This window comes from Diceros bicornis, chromosome 38 (genome assembly GCF_020826845.1).
Source record: "Diceros bicornis minor isolate mBicDic1 chromosome 38, mDicBic1.mat.cur, whole genome shotgun sequence".
Taxonomy (NCBI): domain Eukaryota; kingdom Metazoa; phylum Chordata; class Mammalia; order Perissodactyla; family Rhinocerotidae; genus Diceros; species Diceros bicornis.
In genome coordinates this window covers 8,212,203-8,232,776 of record NC_080777.1, presented here as the reverse complement: position 1 = coordinate 8,232,776, position 20,574 = coordinate 8,212,203, and the positions used below count along the sequence as shown (strand labels likewise).

At 48.0% G+C, this 20,574-nt stretch overlaps 1 protein-coding gene across 2 annotated transcripts in view; it reads left to right on the top strand.

Annotated features, from left to right (window-relative positions):
• The first annotated feature begins 13,537 nt into the window (after nucleotides 1–13,537).
• The window catches only part of EPHX1 (epoxide hydrolase 1), a 35,666-nt gene continuing 28,629 nt past the window's right edge, over nucleotides 13,538–20,574 (top strand). Inside the window, exon 1 of one of the 2 annotated variants that reach the window (XM_058533615.1) lies at nucleotides 13,538–13,613. The gene's annotated coding sequence lies outside the window, so the exon portion shown is untranslated. Of the gene's footprint in view, nucleotides 13,641–20,574 lie in introns of both variants that reach the window. The other variant, XM_058533614.1, reaches the window with a different exon arrangement.

Here is a 20,574-nt window from a genome sequence, read left to right as displayed (position 1 = left end):
CACCAAAAACACAATCTATAAAAGAAAAAAAAAATTGGACTTCAAAATTAAAATCTTCTGAGGCTGGCCCCGTGGCTTGGTGGTTAAGTGTGCGCGCTCCGCTGCTGGCAGCCCGGGTTGGATCCGGGGCGCGCACTGACGCACCGCTTCTCCGGCCATGCTGAGGCCGCGTCCCACACACAGCAACTAGAAGAATGTGCAACTATGACATAGAACTATCTACTGGGGCTTTGGGGAAAAAAAGGAGGAGGATTGGCAATGGATGTTAGCTCAGAGCTGGTCTTCCTTAGCAAAAAGAGGAGGATTAGCATGGATGTTAGCTCAGGGCTGATCTTCCTCACACACACAAAAAAATTAAAATCTTCTGTTCTTCTAAAGACACTGTTAAGAGAATGGAAAGACATGCCACATATCAGAAAAAATTATTTGCAAAGCATATATCTGATAAACGACTTATATTTATAACATAAAGAACTCTCAAAATTCAATAAGAGGGGCTGGCCCAGTGGCATAGTGGTTAAGTTTGCGTGCTCCTCTTCGGCAGCCTGGAGTTCGTGGGTTCGGATCCCGGGTGTGGACCTACACACCACTCATCAGGCCATGCTGTGGTGGTGTCCCACATGCAAAATAGAGGAAGATTGGTACAGATGTTAGCTCAGGGCTAATCTTCCTCAGCAAAGAGAGGGGGACTGGCAACAGACGTTAGCTCAGGGCCAATCTTCCTCACCAAAAAAAAAACAATAAGAAAACAACCCTTCTGGCCCCAAATACACAAAAATTTGAACAGACACTTCACTGAAGAAGACGTACAGATGGCAAATAAGCACATGAAAAGATGTTCAACATCATTAGTTGTTAAGGAAATGCAAATTAAAATCATGAGATACCACTACACATCTATTAGAATGGCTAAAATTAAAAAGATTGACCATAGTAAGTGCTGTCAAGGATGTGGAGCAACCAGAATTCTCATGTACTGCTGGTGGGAATGTAAAATGGTACAACCATTTTACAAACTGTGTTCCAACAAGTGGAACATAGTTTCCTAAAAAGTTTTGCATAGGGCTGGCCCCGTGGCTTAGCGATTAAGTGCGCGCGCTCCACTGCTGGCGGCCTGGGTTCGGATCCCGGGCGTGCACCGACACACTGCTTCTCCGGCCATGCTGAGGCCGCGTCCCACATACAGCAACTAGAAGGATGTGCAGCTGTGACATACAACTATCTACTGGGGCTTTGGGGGGAAAATAAATAAATAAATAGAATCTTTAAAAAAAACGTTTTGCATACATTTACCATCTATACAAAGACTTGTACGTCAATGTTCATAGCAGCTTTATTCGTTAATAGCCAAAAACCAGAAAGAACCCAAAAGTCCATCAACAGATTTTTGAGTAAACAAATTGTGGTATACCATACATAGCAATACTACTCAGCAATGAAGAGGAATGAAGTGTTGATACACACAAGGTGGATGAATCTCAAAATAATTATGCTGAGTGAAAGAAGCCAGACATAAAAGAGTGCATACTGAATGATTTAACTTACATAAAATTCTAGAAAATGACAACAAATCTATAGTGACCACAGATCAGTGGTTTCCTTGGGGAAGAGGGACGATGTGGGTGGAAGGGATTACAGTGGGACATGAGGAAACTTTTGGGGGTGATGGCTATATTCACTATCTTGATTATGGTGACAGTTTCGTGGGTGTACATGCATACCAAAACTTATGAAATTGTATATTCTAAATATTTGTAGTTTGTCATGTGCCAATTATACCTCAATAAAGTGTTTTGAAAAAGAAAGAGGAGAGAATCTGCTACAAAAACTGCGGTTAGCTGACAGCCTCCAAGTGCCACACCTATGAGATTTGCTGCAGGTTCACCCCAGTGCTGCACTCTTCCTGCGCTGCTCCCAGCTGGGAAGGGGAACGAGCACTGGGCCAGTCCTGCCCCATCTGGCCTGGCCAAGATTTAGAGCCACACTGTGGTTTGAGTATCTTCCTACCCAGTCTTGCTTCCTGCCCCCATCCTCTCACGGGTGTCAGACCTGCGTCATGGCCTCAGGTTCTTACCTGCTGCTGCTCCCTCACCTCATCACAGGCTTTTCTGCCAAAAAATCTCCGCTTGTTGTTGTTGTTGTTGTTGTTGCTGAGGAAGATTAGCCCTGAGCTAACATCTGTGCCAATCTTCCTCCATTTTGTATGTGGGACGCCGCCACAGCACGGCTGAGGAGTGGTGTATGTCCGTGCCTGGGATCTGAACCCGTGAACCTGGGCCACTGAATTGGAGTATGCCGAACTTAACTGCTACGCCATGGGGCCAGCCCCAATCTCCACTTCTCATTTCATCTTGGTCTGTGCTTTCTGGAGGACTTGAGTTGATACAGCGTCTTCAAATGTGTGTTATCTGTTTGAATTTTAAATTTTTTGCTAATTTTCTGTTGGGTTGTTGTCATTTCTTTAAGGGTTCCTGGGACCTTAGACAAGTTACCTAACCTCAATGCCTCAGTTTCTTCAGATGTAAAATGGAATAATAATAATATTCACCTCATAGAGTTGTTAGGAAGATTAGATGAATTAGTATTTGTAAAGCACTTAGAACAGTGCCTGGCAGATAGTAATTTCCATATGTTCATTAAATTTAAAAAAGAGGACTCCTCTATGTATTCAGAATATCCGTTGTTAAATATGTTGCAAACTTTTTCGCCTGTTCTGTCAACTCATATTTTGTCTTTGGGTATGGATACTGTTTGGGTTCCTTGGAAACTTAATTTGTTTCCTATGGCTGTTATAACAAATTACTTACAAGTTTAGTGGCTTGAAACCACAGAAATTTATTCTCTTACAGGGTCAGAAGTCCAAAATGAATCTTTTTTTTTTGAGGAAGATTGGCCCTGAGCTAACCTCTGTACCCATCTTCCTCTATTTTGTATGTGGGATGCCACCACAGCATGGCTTAATGAGTGGGGTGTAGATCTGTGCCTGGGATCTGAACCCGTGAACCCCGGGCTGCCGGAGCAGAGTGTGCAAACTTAACCACTGGGCCTCTTAACCAGGCCATCCCTTGAAATGAATCTTAAAGGGCTAAAATCCAGGTGTCGGCAGGGTTGTTCCCTTTGGGGGCTCTAGGGGAGAAGCTGTTTCTTTGCCTTTCCCCGCCTCCAGAGGCTGTCCTCATTCCTTGGCTCAAGCTCGGCATTACATCACCTTTTCTACCCCTGCTTCTGTCGTCGAGTCTCCTTCCTCCTCCTTTGACCTTCCTGCCTCCCTCTTATGAGGCCTCTTGTGGTTACATTTAGTGCCCACCCAGATCACCCAGGACCATCTCCCCATCTTAATCATGCCTGCAAAGTCCCTTTTGCCATATAAGGTAACATATTCACAGGTTCTGGGCGTTAGCTCATGAAGATCTTTGGGGGACCCATTGCTCAGCCTACTGCAGATGCCTTTCGTCACACAGAACTTGCAGATTTTGAGAATAGTCACTTGCTCTTAGTGCATTCCTCTATGGTTTGGTCTGACATCAGTCTTCTTGGCATTCATGCACATGCAACCCAGAGATGCAGGGAAGTTAAAGACTGTGAGGTCACCCTTGACCAATGAGGGATGGGAACTAACGCTCTCACTTCTTGTTCGTAGGCGGACAGTTCCGAGACTCATTTTATAAAGCTTCCCAGAAGGTCCCGTAGAATCAAGCACCAGTTGCCCAGAGCAGTGGCCAAGTTGAAAACACATCCCTGTGTTGTCTTTCCCTCCTTTACCTGGTCACCTTCCAGCCCCGACTCCTGCCCTGGGATGACTTCCCAAATAAGCTACTTATATGGAAGCCTTTGTCTCAGGCTCTGCTTTCAGGGGAACCTAGATTAAACGAACAAAAAAGAGCTCTTGGAAATCAAGAACATGACAGCGAAAATGAAAAAGTAGAAGTGTGAAAAGAAAAAATTGCAGCGATATCTCAGAAAATAGAGGCAAAAAGAAAAAAAATGAGAGAAAGGATAGGAAAAGCAGTTCAAGATTTGGATAATAGGATTTCCATAGAAAAGAAAATTCAATGGAAGAAATCATCAATAAGATTATTTAAGAAATTTTTGCAAAATTAAAGGACATGAATTTCCAAACTGAAAGGGCCCTCTTAGTGCCTCGCACAAAGGGTGCAAGTAGACCAGACATCAAGACTGACGATCTGAGAATTTCAGTAAGTGGGGATAAAGAGAAGATCCTATAAGCTTCCAGAGGGAAAAAGAGTGTTCTTTAAAAGGATCAGGCATCAGTTCAATGGCTTTGAACTTCTCAGAGGCAATACTGGAAACTAGAAGATCGTGGAGCAATGCCTTCAAAATTCCATCCTGGAATTCTTTATTTTGTATTCAGCCAAAACCATTAATTAATGGGAAGCATTGAATAAAGACATTTTCAGACACATTTAGATTAAGTTTACTGTTTACGACCCCCCAATCTCAGTACCTTGAAACAAGTTTACTTTTTGCTCAAGTGTCAGGTGGCGGTGGCTCCATAGCCCTGCTCCTCTTCATTCCAGGGTCCAGGATGGAAGACCAGAACCTCACAACGGCTCTTAGAGCTTCTGTTCAGATGTCACATCAGATTCTATTGATCAAAGCAAGCGACATGTCCAAGCCTGATGTCAGGGACCTGGGGAGTTATATTCATCCACAGGGAGGCACGAGAGGTCACGGAGCAAAGGGCAGGAATATCTAAGCAGCGAATCCTGGGGACAGTAATCTACTACACAATGTCTCAAAAATTTACCTCCCGCATCCCCTTTTTTCAAGAAGCCCCTCAAGAATGTGTTCTTCTAAAATGAAGGAGTGAACCAAGGAAGAGGGAGAGGTGGGGTTTAGGAAGGGGATCCCTAACACGAGAGAGAGCAGGAAGGAGTCCCCAGGACGGTGGTGAAGGGGAACTCATGACAGCTGTGCACCAGGGATGGCGCCATCAGACCAGGGCAGAGGCAGGTCGTCAGGCTCCTGAGGCACTTCTTTAAGAAAACAAAATTGAACAAAATCTGATGAGAATGAATTTACTGTGAAGGGATTTAGATAACTGATAGAGAGGTTGGTGTTGAAGCAGTGATTGGTTCATAGAAAATTAAGCAAATTTTTGAAATATTAATTCTAAGGGAAACAACGTACAGGGAAAGAAAATCGTAGTTACTACATTCAGCCCTGAATTGCCTTCATAATAATGAAAACACTGAATATTGATACAACTAAAATTATTTTGGGAATATGGGGGAGGATGGAAGTCCGTGTAGTGAGGTCAATTGAAGAAAGAACTCATTTCCGTGTCTGTTCAGGTCTTCAACAGATAGTGCCTAGGATGAGGTAAAAAAAAAAAAACTTAAACAAACATACAAATATAAAAAGAATCAGCTAAAAGGGTTTTAAGCCTGGTTTTTGCTCTTCAAGAAGGAAAATGGGGATGGGGGTTGTACAGGCAGAAGGACTGAAACAGTTGTCTTGAAAACCTTGTAGAGACAGTTGATGCTTCCAACAATTGACTCTGATTAAAATACGGAGTTGAGGGGCCGGCCCACTGGTGTAGTGGTTAAGTTCGGTATGTTCCACTTCGGCGGCCCGGGGTTCACGGGCCTGGAAACTGTGCACGGACCCATACTACTCCTCATGCCATGCTGTGGCAGTGACCCACATCCAAATAGAGGAAGAGTGGCACGGATCTTAGCTCAGGGCCAATCTTCCTCACCGAAAAAAAAAAACAAAAAAAAACTGAGTTTAAGTAACAGTCACCTCAACTCCTGCAAAACAAGAACAAAATGATTCTTGGGGGCTGGCCCAGTGGCGCAAGCGGTTAAGTGCATGCACTCCGCTGCGGTGACCTGGGGTTCACTGGTTCAGATCCCGGGCGCGCACCGACACACCGCTTGTTAAGCCATGCTGTGGTGGCATCCCATATAAAGTGGAGGAAGATGGGCATGGATGTTAGCCCAGGGCCAATCTTCCTCAGCAAAAAAAAAAAGAGAGGATTGGCAGATGTTAGCACAGGGCTGATCTTCACCAAAAAAAAAAAAAAAAGATTCTCATACTCACGCAAGGCATAGTCACAATGCAGTGTCCAATGCAGTCTCATAGAGGGCCCAAGACGGCCTTTACTGCTTTGGAACTTGGTGTTTAGAGACTAGCTTCTGTTGACCTTTGATCTGCACGTGATTATGTCGTTGACCGTTGACCATTGCCCTTGAAGTCCTGGGGGTATAAGAGAGTCGGAGATCTCAGGAAACCTGTAAGAAAGTGCTTTGGCGATTCAGTGTGAAGTCAAAAGGATTGGTGAGTAAGAATCCTTCCTCCTTTCTGTGGACATAGGGAAAGTGCTTAAAAATGCATCATTTTGCATCTTTCCTCTTCATTTGCATCTTTTGATAAATACGAAATCTGTATCAAATCTAAAATTATTTTCTATTTGTAGTGACTCAGTGCATAGAATACATTATTTTGTCATTCCTGATACCTCCCAATAGGTATCTTTATAAATTGTCTTGTCCATTGTACACGGGCAAGTTTCTAGAAACTGGGGATTCTGCTTGTGTTTTATTTATTGGTTGGTTTGTTGGTAGAATCGTATGCTAACAGATGATTGGTAAATATACTTGATTATAACAATGATGAGAAGACACAGATAGGAAACAATTCTGTACAATTAGTATTCTTACAAAATGCTCTCTCTTTAGGACATTTTGTGATATAGCCATTTGGTATCCCTACCCCCACTCCTTTAATGTCCCAGTGGATTTATAATCTGTTAATCTTGAAATAGATTATACTTTTGTCATGAGTAGTGGGTGATATGCCCTTTTGAGAATCTAACTATAATTAAATACATACAGGATCTGGTGCAGTCAATGATCTCTCAATTGGCATCTGGTAAAGGAATTTATTGGTAACTGGAGGGAGCATCCAGAGAGCAGATTGTGCAGAGCAGGAGCCCTGTGGTGAACAGAGCGAAGGAAAAGCTTGAGGTGGGAGCAGAAGGAAACAGCAGTGGAACTGATGATCTGAGCCTGGAATTTGGAAGAGTGTAAGACATGCCTTAGACTCTGGAGGAAAAGGCAATGAACCTGGAGTTTCCCATGGCCACAGAATACAATATTTTAAAATTAATTTTTACTTTTATCTCTGTGCATGTTTTTGCGTGTTTTGTTTTTGCTGAGGGAGATTCGCCCTGAGCTAACATCTGTGCCGATCTTCCTCTATTTTGTACGTGGGTCGGCACCACAGCATGGCTGATGATGAGCAGTGTAGGTCCACACCCAGGAACCGAACCTGGGCCGCCGAAGCGGAGCGCGCCGAACTTAACCGCTAGGCCATGGGGCCGGCCCCTACATGGTTTTTAAACACTAAAATAATCAGGGCTTAGAACAAAACACAGCAGTCCCCTGTCTCCCATTTTTCCCATTCCACTTTTAAGTCTTTAGGCGTTTACCTCTGTGTATCTAAACAATGCACTTATAATGCATATTTCTTAGTTTGTCAATTTTAGACATTGTCTATTGATTCTCTTTTATAGTAGATAAAGACTGAAGTATCATACACCCACCCCTACTGCTCCCACTGCATCCTCCCAATATACTAATAATAATTTTTTGTGAAATCAATAGTGTTTACATAATTATGACTATGTAAATTTGTTCACTACAGAGCTAATCAGTGTACCATGATTACATTTTCTTTCTTGAACAGCTGTCTCTTTTTCCTGTAATTGATTTTTTCCTTTGCTTATTTTTCTATGTTTCTTTCCCTAGTTTCCCCCCTAAATATGCCATCAGATCTGACAAATGTCTATTCATATTATTTTTCAAAAACTTAACTCAATCGGTTAATGTATTAATTCCATTTTTTCCCTGGAGACCTGCCTCCTGGTGCCATTTGTCTTCCTCTTCTAATCTGGACAGGTTGCTCCCTAAGCCTGCTGCAAAGTTGGCAACCTGCAATGCTTTTGCTGTTCCTTTGTATGAGATCCCTTGTTTCCCGAATACCATGTCTTCCTCTTTCATATTTACTCCCTTGTTTTGCTGGGGCACATCCTCTAGTACCCAAGAAAGGATACATGAGAAGTAAAAATGTTTTTAGTTCTTGCATATGTAAATATGTCTTTAATTTGCCCTCACACTTCATTATAGAATTCTCTGTTGGAAATAATTTTCCCACAACTTTTGAAGGCCTTGCTTCACTACTTTATGGCATCCGGTGTTAGGGCTAAGAAGTCTGATGACATTCTGATTATTGAGTCTTTGTGTTGACCTATTTTTGTTTTTTGAGTTTCTTTTTCCCTCTCTCTAGTAGCTTTTAGGATCTTTTCTTTTTCTTTAGTAGTCTTAAATTTCACAATGACTTGCATTGGTGTGGTTGAATTAGAAAATACACACTGAAGTATTTAAGAAGTAATGGAACATCATGTCTGAAATGGCTCAGTATATATATATATGTGTGGAGAAAGAGAGAGAATTATGAAGCAAATGAAGCAAAATGTTAACAATTAGTAACTCCATTGTAACTTAGCAACAAGAATTAATAACTAATTAATAAGTTAGTAAGTAACTCTTAATAAAATTAGTAACTTCCATTGGTGTGGCTTTTTATTGTGTCTTTTCAGTCTGGAGACTCCTGTCTTTTGGTTTGGGAAATATTCTTGGATTCTTTCTTTAATAATTTCCTTTTCTCTCTATCCTCTTTTGTCTCTTAGGGAACTCATAGTAGTCTGGTGGCTTCCTGGATTGATCTTCTGATTTTCTTTTCCTTTTTTTTGTTTTCCTTCCACTGTCCATCTCTTTGATTTGTGTTCTATTTTTCTGGAAGAATTCTTCAACTCTATCTTCTGATCTTTCTGTTAAAATTTTTATTTCAAAAAGTACTTTCTAATTCTCTGAATGCTTCTTTTTGGGGGAGTGGGGGTGAGGAAGATTAGCCCTGAGCTAACATCTGTTGCCAATATTCCTCTTTTTGCTGAGGAAGACTGGCCCTGGGCTAACATCCGTGCCCATCTTCCTCTGCCGTCCCCTTCCTTTTTATATGGGACGCCACTGTGGTGCTTGATAAGTGGTGCCTCGGTCTGCGCCTGGGATCCAAGGCTGCAAACCCTGGGCCGCTGCAGCAGAGCGTGCCGACTTAACCACTATGCCACTGGAGGGAATCACAAATGTTTCTTTTTTTTTTATTGCCTCTTGTTCTTCTCTCACAGGTACAATTCATTTCTTATCTCTTTGAGGGTAGTATAGTTTCTTCCGTTCCCCGTGAGCACTTTCTCTCTCTATTTTGCCTTTCACTTCGGAGACTTTCCCAAGTGTCTGGTGACGTTGTGATATTTAGGAGTGAGGCACTAAAACACCAGTCAGAAGTTCTGTGTGCGTGGTGGGCAGTAGCCTCAGTGGCCTCAATGGAGGGCAGTCAAATGGGGATTCAGCTGTTTTGCTACGAGGCCCCAAATGTCATTGTCAGTGGCTCTTTTCTCGGGGACTGCTCATTTATTTTCGAGACAGAGCCTTCACTTCCTGCCTGGGGGCTATTACCTGGAAGCAGTGACCTGTGAACCCAGAGTGGGAAGGGGCTGGGGAGGGACTCACGTCTACTGTGAAGACTTTCTCTTGGTTCTTCTTGGTTTTACTCAGATGCCTCATCCCTGTCACTTGGATTTGGTGCCTCTGAGTTGGAAGCCTCTCAGTTCAGTTTCCAGAAAATAAACCCCTGGTCTGTTAAGATCTGGGAGGGCTGGTCACTGGCTTGGAGCAAGAATAAGGGACAGAGGATGTAATTGCTCCTTATGCAGACTTTAAATTAATCCTCTTGGGTTTCTTTTTTCTCCCAATTTTTTTATTGTGGTAAAATAGACATAACATAAAATTTACCATCTTCACCATTTTTGAGTGTACAGTTAACTGGTACCAAGTACATTCATATTGTTGCGCAACCATCACCACCATCCATCTCCAGAACTCTTTTCACATTGAAAAACTGAAACTCTGTACTCGTTAAACACGTTCCATATTGAGTCTCTGTCTTGCATTCTTGGCACACCCAGCACGAACACGCAGGGACACTCGGGGTCTATGGTGGATTACCACTCCCACCCCACCCACACTCCAGCCTTCAGAGATTCCCCACACCTCTAGCTCCCAACACTTTGCAGGGCTCTAAGGCAGGTGTTGGCAAACTTTTTGTGTAAAGGGCCAAATAATAAATATTTTAGGTTTTACAGCTAACTACTCAACTCTGCTATTATGGCATGAAAGCAGCCAATGTGTAAACAAATGTGTGACTGCCCCAATAAAACTTTATTATCTAAATCTAGGTTGTGGATCAGATTTGGCCCATAAACTGTAGCTTGCTGATCCCTGCAAGTCTAGGGTAAGAATCTGCTTGCTCCTTGTTGTAGAATGGTTTTTAGCTTTATCTGTTTGCTAAATCAGTCACCATAACCTCCATCTTACAAAATTTGTCGACATCTCTCCTCTACTGTTGTCTTCCACTCACTTTGTCCTTGTGGAATTTATAGCTTTTTCTTTCCTCTGTAGTTATTTTCATGGTATTTTCAGTAGGGAGCTGAGATAAATGCATATGTTTGTTTGATCCTCCAATTTTATTTATTTTTTTATTTATTTTGGTGAGGAAGATTCACCCTGAGCTAATGTCTGTTGCCAATCTTCCTTTTTTTTTTTTTTTGCTTAAGAAAGATTAGCCCTGAGCTAACATCTATGCCAGTCTTCCTCTATTTTGTATGTGGGACGCTGCCACCGCATGGCTGACAAGTGGTGTAGGTCTGCACCCAGGATCCGAACCCGTGAACCCAGTGCGCCAAAGCGGAGCATGCAGGACTTAACTACTACACCACAGGGCTGGCTCCTAAGCCTTAACTTTTTAAACTTTTTATTTCAAAATAATTTCAAACTTAAAGTTGTTGCAAGAATAGTACAAAGAACTTCCATATACTCTTTACCTAGAGTTACTAATTGCTAACATTTTGCTTCATTTGCTTTATAATTCTCTCTTTCTCTCTACACACATATATATACTGAGCCATTTCAGATATGATGGTCCATTACTCCTTAAATACTTCGGTGTGTATTTTCTAAGATCAAAGATATTCACTTAGAAAAAATTCAATTCTCAAAATCAAGATATTTAACATTGCTGTAATACTATTATGTAATTTACAGACCTTCTTCAAATGTCCCCAGTAGTCCCAATAATATTCTTTGTAGAAACTGTTTCTGGTCCAGGATCCAGTTTAGAAAGGGCATTGCAATCAGTTTTCATGACTCTTTAGTCTCCTTTAATCAGGAACAGTTTCCCAGCCTTTCCTTATCTTTCAGGCCGACTTTTTTTTGACATTTTTGAAGAGTATAGGCCAGTTATTTTGTAAAATGTTACTTAATTGGGGGTTTTTCTGATATTTACTTATGATTAGATTCACATAATGCATTTTTGGCATAAAGAATATTTCCTTCCCTGTGAATCAGGAACGGATCTACAATTTTTATTCAAAACCTGCCCCCCTCACACATTATTTTTCATTCTACTGATGTACCTGGAAACTCTCCAGAAGTTTGTACAGAGAAACAGACTTTGTTCTGATTTTTTGAAAATATAATGTAGTCTAGGGGGCCGGCCTGGTGGCGCAAGCGGTTAAGTGCGGGTGCTCCGCTGCCGCGGCCCAGGGTTCGCCAGTTCGGAACCCCGGGCGTGCACTGACACACCCCTTGTTGAGCCATGGTGTGGTGGCATCCCATATAAAGTAGAGGAAGATGGGCACGGATGTTAGCCCAGGGCCAGTGTTCCTCAGCAAAAAAAAATAAAAATAAAAAAATAAAATAAAAAAGAGGAGGATTGGCATTGGATGTTAGCTCAGGGCTGGTCCTCCTCACACACACACACACACACACACAAAATATATATATATATAATGTAGTCTAAAGATCAAATTATACCCATTCTTTTCCTCCTTAAACCTTTCAACAGCTTTGACCAAAAGTGGTGGAAATCTGACCCTCTGAATTTTGCCCTGCTGAGTTGGACTCTGTGACTTATTTATTGGCTGCATATATGTAGATTATACTTTGAAATATCTTGCACTATCTTTGATTTCATATTTAATGCTGGCTGGATGATCTAACCAAGGGGAGGAAGGATGATAGGATACAGGAGTGAAGTTACAACCTCACTGTAATGTTTTTACATAAAAATAACAGCTTTTGCAAGATATAACTCACATACCATAAAATTCACCCTTTTAAAGTACAATTCAGTAGTTTTTAGCATATTCACAGAGTTATGGCAATGCAGCCATCACTGGTATCTAATTTTAGAATGTTTTCATTATCACTGCAGTTTTAACCGTAACAAATTTGAGTCCCCTGATGAAATGGCCGGAGGCAGAGCTTCTGTTTGAAAGATTTGAGGGCCGATTGGGAGAATTTCCCAGATTGCTAGTTTGGAAGGAGTACAGAGATGCCAGAGACTGCAGGGGCCAGAGGAGGCTTTTGGAGGAGGGTGTAGACTTAAAGACAGGAAGGATCCCACATTCGGATGCCGGAGGGCATCCTGTGCAGGGTAGCGGCAGGAGCGAAGGCCTGGAGCTGGGAACGAGTCCAGCGTGCTTGCTGGCCAGAAACAGCCTCTCTTAACTGAAATGGAGGGTTCATGAGCCAGGGTGAGCAGCAAGGCTGGAGGCCAAGGGGGTGAACTTGATCCTGAAGCTGTATGCAGAGCCACAGTGGAAGCCTAACATCCCGCAGCAGGCCCTGCTCCTGGTCGCCTTGCTATGGTCCTCGGCTGAGATCTCGAGGATGCCGGTTGTTGAAATAAGTGCATGTCGGAGCACATGAAAGAGGTGTTGGAGGGGTGGGGAGAGAAGGACGAGCAATGACCCAGGTGACAGGGTAGGTTTGCTAAGGGATGCAGGTCTGGGGATTAACGCAGAAGTCACAAGAGCCCAGCATGCACTGGCCTGGGCACGGAGCTCCTTTGGAACCGGAGGGGATCCGCTAAGACGCTACTCTCCAGGCGTTGAACTCGGCCTTGCAGTCCTGTCCTCACCCTGAAGACCTCTTTGAGGAGGTCCACTTTCATCCACACTGGTGCTGCTCAGACTTTGTGTTGAAAGACAAATTTGTTTTTAAATTTCCCAGTCTATCCCGGATCATTACATGTGGAAAACACAATAACAATGAACTGCTAGAAGGATGAAATAGGAAGGACATACAAGCCGCAAGCTTGGGTTCTTTTGTTTTTAGCTTCAGCTGACAACGTTACTGTATCAGATTGCTGTAAGGCTTCCTGAACTCCTGGGCTCCGTTTCTGTACTCGGTCCGCGGACCGCACTTGGAGTAGCTCTCCTCCAAAGCAGAGGCGGAGCCTTAGCGGGGGAAGAGACTGCCCCCGGGCGCTCAGGTAACGCGGGCGGGGCGGGACTGAACCTGGATGGGCCGGGCCGGGCCCGGGACCGCCCCGCGACCGCCCCGCTCGGAGCCTGGGTGGGGTCAGCGCCGGGCGGCCGGAGAGGAGCCGAGGAGGAGCCGGGGCGCCGGGGAGTCGGCAGGACCGCTCGCCTGCCGCCGCCGGAGCCAGGGAGCCGGGAGCCGACGATCGTAAGCGCCCGGGCGCGTGGGCCGCAGGTCCGGGGCCCGGGCGGCGGGGAGCGCGCTCCCGGGATGCAGACGCGGATCGGGATGCGCGGGCGGGGGGCGCGGGATGGGGGCCCGGTGGCCGCGGCTGGGGGACGTGCAGACAGGCCTCCGCTCACGCTTCTGGGGCCCGTCCCTCGCTCGCCACCCGCAGCTCCCTCCCGGCGCCGGGGACCTGGCGTGCCCGCGCCCTGCGCCCAGCCGCGCTCTGGCCTCCAAGTGCGCGCGGGTCGGGGCGCCGGAGGAGCGCAGCGGGGTCCCCGGGCCGGCTCTCCCGGAGCGTATTGCTGCCAGGGCTGCCATGCACTTGTCACCAGAGCCCTAAAACCTCTCTCAGGTCCTTTCGTTTAAATGTGCTTTCTTGCCATCTCTGTCCGACGCCCCCTTGCCCTCCTGCTCCGCTGGGCGCACAGGAGAGGGAGCGTGGGCCTGGGGTTAAGACTTCACCGTGTAGTGGAAGCCACGGAGTGTGATCGGTCTGAGGAAAAGCGCAGCAGGGACCCGAGATTCAGTCAGCCTCCCTCCCTGGCGGGGGCCCATTTACGGGAGAGCGGTGCAACAGAAGCTTCTGGCCCTCACTTGCCCTGGCCCTTCCGAAGCCTTGCGCGGGGAGGGGGCGAGGGCAGGGCAGTGGCTCTAGCAGTGTTATAATCCTGATTTTGACTTCTTTTTCTTAAAGCTGCGTCCCTCCCCCACTCCCCTTCCCTCCGCTGTATAAACCTCAGGCTTCACAGAGCCTGGATCCGCCCCCGGCTGGGCAGACACCGCTCCCCCTTCCCTGACACCCCTCTCTGCCCTGGCAGCTCTGTGCGGGCTCTGCAGGTGGAGTAGGAATGGGGGGTGAGGGGGACCTATGCGTCTGGCACTTCAACTCCTAGTGCAGCGCCTTGGCCTGGATTTATGAGCTGTTGTGGGAAATTGTTGAGGACATAGAGAATCATGCCTGTTTCTGTTCACTCTGCAGCCTCCTCTGAATTCAGCATAACTGAAAATAAACATTTGCAGGAAGCCAATTGCTCCAGAAAGTAGCTTGTCTTCTGGTGCCAGGCTTGCTTCCTTCAGGGAGTCAGGGCTTCGGGTTCCTTGTGGGGAACTTCCGCTGGCCCCACGGGGTCTGACTTAGCACCAAGCTCTGGCAGTGTTCAGCAAACAGCTGTTCTTTCTCAAATTCCCACACCAGGAAGGGCCATGTGAGGAAGTGTGGGCAGTGCTTAGGGACTGCCCTCTGCAGGGAACATGCCCTCGTGGGGTTTGCAGTTTTGTTGGGGGAAAAATGGACGATAAACAAAATAAATTTGTAAAATATAAAGTCTGTTAGAAGAAGATGTGTGCCATGGAGAAAAATAAAGCACAGAAGAGGGAAAGGGAGTGTCAGGTGACAGAAGAAGGCCACACTGAGAGGTGACATTTGAATAATCCTGAGGAGTAAGGGAGAGGCAGGCTGCTGTCTAGGGCGGCAGTGCCGCGGGCGTCGGGCTTCGAGAAGAGCAGGTGCAGACGCCCTGTGGCAGATGTGTGCCCAGCAGGGATGAGCTTTACATCCGTGTTTGCTGAGTGTGGGCCAAGCTGCCACCAGCGTCCTTGGTGTGAGTGACCTACTGGATAAACTGAACTGGCCCAGCCTGAGAGAAGAGGAGTCCAAACTTTCTGCTGCCTGCCCCCAATGGTCCCCCCGTTCCAGTTTCAGGAAAGGGAGGACTTCCATGGAAAATAACTGCTCAGCCAGGCAGCCTGGGTGAACCTCAGCACAACTGCTCCAACCCCCACATGCTCTCTGTGCCTCCCACCTGCCTCTCGGCTGTGCCTTAAGCTGGTGTGGATTCATGGGAGGGGCCTGTCTGAATGAGGCTAGCAACCGAATGAGGGCTCTTTGGGTGGAGGGACCTTTAGAGAAAGGGTATCCGACCACTGGAGGAAGTGGAGTGCCTGCCCCCCTCTTCTCTGGTGTCCTGGTTCATGTCTGACGTCCAAGTCCAGCACCAAGTGGGGCTCACAGGAAGCCCCATGTCACCAGTGCACAGTGCCCCTCCCACCCACACAAGAGCCCAGCAGGTCCCGGGCCTAGTGAGTGCTCACCTGGCACCTTGACTCTTCCCTTCCAGCATCCTGGCCTGGCCCAGACACGGGAAGGCAGGGGCTGCCCAGACTCCATTCTTTTTGGCTGAGGAAGATTCACCCTGAGCTAACATCTGTGTCAGTCATCCTCTATTTTGTATGTGGGTCATCGCCACAGCATGGCCACTGACGAGTGGTGTAGGTCTGTGCTCAGGAACCAAACCCGGGCCGCTGAAGCGGAGTGTGCTGAACTTCACCGCTAGGCCGTGGGGCCGCCTCCCTATTTCTTCATTCTTGAGCTGAGATACTCAAGGACGTGGAACACAGCTGGGCTTACAAGATCCAGGAGGGCTTAGTGTGGGCTGGTCACCGCTGCTGAAGAGATAGCCCAGGGCATACCACTGAGCTGGAGTGGGCACGGAGAGAGCGGGCCTGTGGTGGCGTCAGGGGCCCCTAGGATCTCATACTCAAAACCCACCTCTGATAGGGCCCTACATCCCATCATTGGTGATTCAGTCCTTTGAGAGGCTATACAGTGATGCGGAAAGAGAACTGGCCCAGAAGGAAGACCCAGTTCATGTCCCCGCTCTGCCATTAAAATGTCCCCTCCCTGCACCTGATCTATAAAATGAGGAGGCTGGGCTCTCCAATCGGCAAGACTCCTCCCAGCTCTAGTATGTGATGTTCTGTGGTTAAGAACGGCGAAGGCATCTTCAGGACAGGAAACGTGGGTGGAGAGGGGTCAGTCTTGCCGGGGCCTGGGTGGGCCTGCAAGCCATGCCAGGTCCACTGAGGGCAGCTTCAAGTGCAGTCAGGGCCCTGGCCCAGGGTGTGGGGGGCAGAGCCTCAGACAGGTCAAGGGCCTGGAGTTGAGGCAGAAGGGTCACTGCCCAGCCTGGGTGGCCTCCTGGGGTCACCTGTGGGGGCTTCTTGGCCTAAGCCAGGCGCTTTAGGAGCAGAGTCTCCAGGGGGCTGTGTGGGTGAGGTGGGGAGTTGTGGCAGGGACAAGGCACCCTAGTGGTTCCTCCAAGAGGGAAGCAAAGCTTTGCCAAGGCTCCAGCCACCCCCTTCCCTGAGGCGGGGCTGGGGAGTGGCGGGTGCTCCAGGAAGAGTTCCTCTCGCCAGAAGAGTACATGCAACCCTGCCCTTGGTTATGTAACTAAACACACAATGGTCCAAACCGGAGCAGCCTCTTCTGCCGTGAAAGTATATTTACTTTCTTAGGGGAGGTCGTAGTTCGTCCTTTCTCACCAGAGAGCAGCTGTTTTCACTCCCTGAAGTCTGGCCCAGAGCTTTCCTCCCAACGGCTCAAAGACCTGGAGTGGAGTCTTTGTGCCCACTGGACCCACTGTCTCTCTTTCCTTCTGTTGCCTGGCCAGTGGGCACTGTTCTCATAAGGAGTCAATTTCATGCACAGTCCGGCCGCTGCCAAGCCACACCTTTTAGGCTCTCCCAGGCCTAAGTAAAAGTGCTTCTATTAGGAAAGAAAATATTCTTCTCTCTGAGGAGTTCAAAGACTTTCCAGAAGGTTCTCTAGCTAACCCACAAACAGGGACCCCAGGCCTTGTCCTGGGTCAGGAGCAAAGGAGTTTTTGCTGCCTTTAGCATTTGGGAAGATTGATCAACAGGCTGAGTTAAAATGTCCTCTTGGCACTTACCAGCTGGGTCCACTCAAGCTACTTAGCCTTGCTGAGCTTCTTTTTTTTTTTTTTTTGCTGAGGAAGATTGGCCCTGAGCTAACATCTGTGCCCACCTTCCTCTATTTTGTATGTGGAACGCCGCCACAGCATGGCTGATAAGTGGTGTAGGTCCGCGCCTGGGATCCGAACCTGCAAACCCTGGGCCGCAAAAGTGGAGCACACGAACTTAACGACTACGCCACCAGGCTGGCTCCAGCCTTGCTAAGCTTCATTTTTAAATCTCTTTAAAACAGAAAAAACTACCCCAGACCTCTCAGTGTTATTGAGGTACAGGAGATGATGTGTTTAAGAGTCTTCCCACCCTCGTGTCACAGTCTGGGGCTTCTCTGGGCTTCCTCGCGGGAGGCTGTGGTGTCCAGATACATACTGATACTCTGGAAGGGTTCTGAGCATCCCCACCGTGGGCCTGTCCGGCTGGCTCTGGCCCAGCTGTGGCCTGCACCGTGAGCCTGGGAGGGCTGCGGGAGGCCTCCGAGAGGCCAGGGAGTGGGCCCTCCGCCCTTCCCCGAGGGCCACCACCTCAGGTTGTCCCCTGATAGCTCAGCCTGGGACTTGGCTTGCCCTGTGGGGTGAGCAACCTTTGCTACATTTCATGGTGACTCTCCAGTTGTACTCCAACCTTTTAGAAAGTAAGAGAAATCCTTTGGTCCCACTGTCAAGCCGCATGATGAGCCCTGTTGTGACCAGGGCTGTTCAGGGAAGAATGAGTCTCTCACCAGCTCTGTGTGGAAAAATGGATATACTTTCCTGCTTTCCTGGGTTTTTTGCCTGGGGCAGGACCTACTGGCTGGAGCACGTGGTCCCTGGCGGGAGGCAGGAGCTTGCCTGGCCAGCAGGTTCGGGAAGGCGCCTCCCTCCTGCAGAGGCACGGCTGTTCTCAGGATCTCCGGAATGCTCTGTGAAGCTGGACCATCTTGATTTCAGAGTCGCCCTCAGGACTGCTGATTGAACTCCAGTGGTACTTTTTAGCCTTTTGTGACTTTTTATTCCTTTTGGCAACCTAGATGTTGCCACAAGCAAACTCACTCCCACCAGGATAGCAACAACCCAGAACATTCCTCGGGACTCTGACCCTAGTCCTTAGGACTGCTCTGCCTGAAACACACGGGCCCTTCTGACGAGAAAGCTGGCTCAGGTTACTCGGCCGGCCATGGCCAGCTAACAGCGCCATCCTGTTACACACGATTGAGGAAGCTTCCAGTTGGGGAGCACGTGGTTGAGGAGTAGCAGACTCGGGGGTGGGGGGGGGGTGGGGAGGGGCAGAGTGTGGCTAATGGTGGGAAGGAGATCAAATAGCTGTATTACATGGCCCTCTCCTTTATCCCCTGAAATAGGAGTCTTCTCTACCCAGATGGAGAATGCCAAGTATTGAAACTCCACAGGAGGGAATGCTTTTTCCTCAGAGGCAGTGAACTGTGTTCCACTTGGGTTTTTTCTCCAGTAACTTAGAACCAATGGAAAGCTCGTCGGCTCTTATTTTAATTGGCAGAACGGGAGCTGGAACAAGACTTCAAATGAGACTCCCCGAGCATGAGAGCATGAACCCCACAGTGTGGAGAGTCTGGTCCCTCCCTGCGTTATGTCACTTAAGGCCTGTGTGGAAGGTTGTGTGAAGGAGTTTATGGTGGGCCCCAGCTCAGGGGCATTTAAAATCTGTGGAGGTCACCATCACCTCTCTAAAGTGCTCAGGGCTAGCCAGCCCACCCACATGGTCCTCCCCTTCATCCGTCCAGACCCTCTATGGTGTTAGGTCCTGATGGGCCCTTTGCTCAGGCCCCAGAGCCGAGAGCCCTCTGGTCATCCCAGGCCATTCTTCCCCGCACTTGCTGCCTTCTAGCCATGCTGGCCTGCAGGTGCCAGACTGCCCCCTGGAGTCCTCTGCTCATCCTCTTACGAGGAGCACTCCTTAATGTCCCATCTCAGTTCAGGCAGCACTTCCTCAGGGAAGATTCCCTCAGCTTTGGACTAGGCCCCTCTCCCCACCTTTAGTGTGCTCAGGATTTAAACACAAAACGTGAATGCAGCTCTGTGTGCGGTCCCCTTTCCCCGAGTTAACTCATCAATCTTCCCAACCTGGAAAGGGAGGTACTTTATTCTCCCCATCTTACAGCCGGGGAGACCGAGGCCTGGAGAAGTGGGCTGAGGTTACATGGCTGGCAAGCAGCAGGGCCGGGATTGAAAGCAGGCAGTGGTGCCTGCCCACAAGGCGGGCTGGCTCCCGACTCCCTGAAGGTTTTCGTCAGATCGACAGTCCCAAATTGTATTCTTTCTTTCTGTCTACACAAGCGTATCTATCTGTCTATCTGTACAGCTGGAGGTGGGGTGGGGAGAGCCCCCAGGTAGGTGGTGGATGTGCCTTCCTTCAGGCCCCAGAACAGGGCTCCCCGAAGAAGGCTGCCCCCTCACACTGTTTTTACTTCTCTTTTCCTCTGCTTTGTTTTTGCCCACAAACAACATTTTTCCTTTCCTTTGGGTGTTGACACTTGGCCGTTCCCCCAGAGCTGGGCTCCTGGTCTTGCAGGGAGAGAAACAAGGCCCTGATCCCAGTCCAGAGCGTTCTGCTCAGCCCAGTTCCCCTGCATTCGGCCTCGCCCATCCTGAGTGCCTGGTCGGCCACTGGGGTTCAGGGAAAATGGCTGTGGGTGCGGAGGCTGGCCACGTGCTGGGCTGTGCAGTCAGGGAGGCCCCCTCCCAGGATTTTCCCCCATCCAGGCTGGGCCAGCCCGCCACCCAGAGTGGTCTCTGCTGCAGTGACAGGGCCCGGGAGGAACTCCCAAAGGGCTGAAAGAAGATGGGGTGGGGGCTGGTTCCCAGCGCGGAGGGGACAGGTGGGCAGGTCAGACCGCACAGGCCTTGAAGGCGACACTAACCCATGTGGCTGTGTCCCAAGGGCAGCAGAAAGCTCTTTAAGGGTTTTAACAGGGGGTGTGATATGGTGAGACTGGCATTTTCAAAAGGTCGCTCTGCCTGCCGAGTGTTGGAGGCGGCAGAGCGGGTGTGAGTAGACTGGACAGGCGCTGTGCTGTGGTCCAGGGGAGACCGCAGGACCCTGGGCGGGACGTGGTGGTGGAGAGGGATTCAAGATGTTCTCTGGGGGTAGAGCTGCCGGAACTTGCCATAGATCAGATGTGGGTGAAATGAAGGAGAGGGCTTTCAAAGACATCACCTGG